The 2744-nt window shown below is 38.2% G+C and overlaps 1 non-coding gene across 1 annotated transcript; it reads left to right on the forward strand.

The window, feature by feature from the left end:
* Positions 1 to 1183: 1183 nt before the first annotated feature.
* Positions 1184 to 1323, forward strand: LOC128568290 (small nucleolar RNA SNORA48). The gene has a single exon (XR_008375100.1). It is a non-coding gene; the product is annotated as a small nucleolar RNA SNORA48 (small nucleolar RNA).
* Positions 1324 to 2744: the final 1421 nt, after the last annotated feature.

Raw genomic sequence — 2744 nt, forward strand, 5'->3', positions numbered from 1 at the left:
CTTTAGTGCCTTTTCCATCTATATTTTAAATTCCCTTTCTGTCATTTACATTAATTGTTTACAAGGGGAATAGTCTGTTTTACCTTTCTCATGGTTGTTTGGGGGGTTGCTCAGTTTTGGCTTATTAAGTTGCCAAAATTTTTCTGTTGGTGCTTTCTTATGTATGTTTTCTTCTTGTTCACTTTCTTCCCCTTCTTTTTCCTTCTCATTACTTCCTTCACTTTAAATTACCTTGTCTTAGAGCTTAGGTGTTGAAATGGCCTTTTGGTATAAGACCAAAAGGAAGATAAGGTTAAAGAGCAAGAAGGGAGAAACAAAATAATAGGATAAAGAGGAAGAAAAAAAGGGAAGGTGAATGAAAATAATTTAAGAGAAGGAGAGAAGCCAGAAAGAGAGTGATAGAAGAAATGGTGGTGATTGGCAGAGTGCTATGGCCACACCTGCAAATCTGGATGTTTAGAGGGCTGGACTGGGTGGGTTGTTTGAAGTCCTTAGCTCCTTACCCACAAAGGCAAAAGTGAGTCCCACCTGTGCCAAATATAGAAGAAATAAAAATCAGCAGTGTGTTGCAGAGGGGACCTACCAATAGTGTCTTTGCAAAGGCCAAAATTAGGATATCCTAGACCTTGAGTTGTGACATCCTTGAGTCAGACCAAAGTTGTAACTCCCAGCCAGAATAATGCTATAACCTTCCAGCCATCAGAGAAAAGATGAAAAAAAAAAAAAGATTAAAAAAAATAGATAAAAATATTAAAAATACAATTGTACATGTTGGACTTAAAAGTTCTTGTGCAATTCACTATTTAAACTATTTAAATTGCACATGATTTTTACATCCACCTTGTATAACAGTGGTTCTCAACCTTCCTAATGCTGCAGCCCTTTAATACATTTCCTGTGGGTCACGACTCACAGGTTGAGAACCACCGTTCTATAAGATAAAGAAAAAAAAAGGGATATCTTATGTTGTATGAGAATTTATGTGGGAAATATGAGAGAAGTAGAAAAATCTCTACCAAAAGAGGAAAAAAAGACAGACATAAGAAAGAAAGAAAAAATAAAGGGGGCTGAAAACTAATAAAAATGGAGGAGCCCTTGCTAATGACTAAAGTAAAATGAAAAAATAAAAATACAACCAAACCAAAAAACAAAACTACAAACAACCAGAAACACAACAACAAAAAGAGAAAATAGCAAAGCGGCACCTCATTGGTGGTGTTACTCTTATATCAGTCAGGGGCAGAGTAGACTGACAGCCCTTTGTTCATCCTAGCTTGATGCCTGGGTTGGTGGCCAGAGCTGTTTCATACCTAGGTCACAGAAAGAAAAAGAGAGAGAGAGAGAAAATAAACTAAGAAATAATAGGAAAAGGAACAAAAATGAAAGAAATATATATAGGTATAACAGGTATATATAGTTTTAAATATATATATAGAACTATATGTAGTAATATATTGCCTGGACACCAGGTGGCACTGTGATGTTAGGAGCTGGAGAACACATATGCTGCTTTAGCTATACACAAAATGGGGGTTGAAGCTACTTTCTAGTTGCAGAGGAGGTCGGTCCTGTCTTCCTGACTTATTTGCCCTTAATTAGGAGCTGGCTGCCTTTAATCCTCATGGGAATGGGGTCCTGAAGCTTCTCCAGCTTCCTTAGTAGGTATGTCAAACAGTGCCCCCTGCCAGCAAAGTGGCCTTCCCGGAGGTTAAGTGTCTGCTCAGTTCACCCTAAGAATGATTGATTGCCCAAGCTCAGCAAGCACACCAGAGCTGGCTGTGCACTAGAATTCTGTGAACTGTTCCTCCAATGCGGCCTTCCCACAATGGTGGTGCCCTGATAATAGCCAAACTGATAGGAGATTCACCCCATCCTGTATTCAATCCCAGCCACTAGATACTGTTGGAGTCACTCATTTGCAAGGCAGCTCCAGTGAGCAATTTAGACAAAATCATAAAACTGCCAGACAGTCCTTTCCTGTCTCTGGTCCTCTATGTGAGGGCTGTCTAGCTGGCCAGCCCCTCCTTACACAAGCACTTGCCTTCTGTCCTAGTTTTCCTAGCTCCAGACCTCCTCACTGGCTTTTGGAGTCCATCATTGCTTCACTGTGCTCTTGGAGTGATTTCCCTGGGTAAGTTCCCCTAGCCAGAGGTGGCTGGAGTTCTCTTTCTCTGTCTTGCTTGGCATGGCTAGTAAGGAGCTGTTTTTAATTCACCATCTTGCTCCACCCCTCTTTTCTTTTTATTCTTTAGTACAAATTTCAAGGTTTTAGGAAAACTAAGTTAGAAAACATCCTCAAGTATATAAGTACCTTGAACCCAACGCAAAACTCAAGTGCATAACCTGTTAACAAATATGATTTTGAAATGAGATTATTTTAAATATCATTAATTGTATTTATTCCTGCTCTGTGATTAAAAAAAAAAACAAAAAAACAGGAAAAGCATCTAAAGATATGAGGAATGAGCCTTGAAATTTCAGTTGGACAAACATTTAAAGTGTGTTGCCTTTAGGTTGTCATGCAGCTTCATGACAGACTTAACTGTGCCCTAAGTAGATATAGTCTAAGGATCTCGTTTGGTAATAAAATCTTCAAGGATTTAAAATTGAAGGCTGTTGATTTGGAAAAGAGAAAGGCATTTTAAGCCATAAATAAATAACACAAAGCATTACAGAGAAAAATTACCTCTCATTTGATTTCCATATATAAGCTGTTGATCTTTTTTTTTTTCTTTTTTTTTTTA

This window comes from Nycticebus coucang, chromosome 16 (genome assembly GCF_027406575.1).
Source record: "Nycticebus coucang isolate mNycCou1 chromosome 16, mNycCou1.pri, whole genome shotgun sequence".
Lineage (NCBI taxonomy): Eukaryota > Metazoa > Chordata > Mammalia > Primates > Lorisidae > Nycticebus > Nycticebus coucang.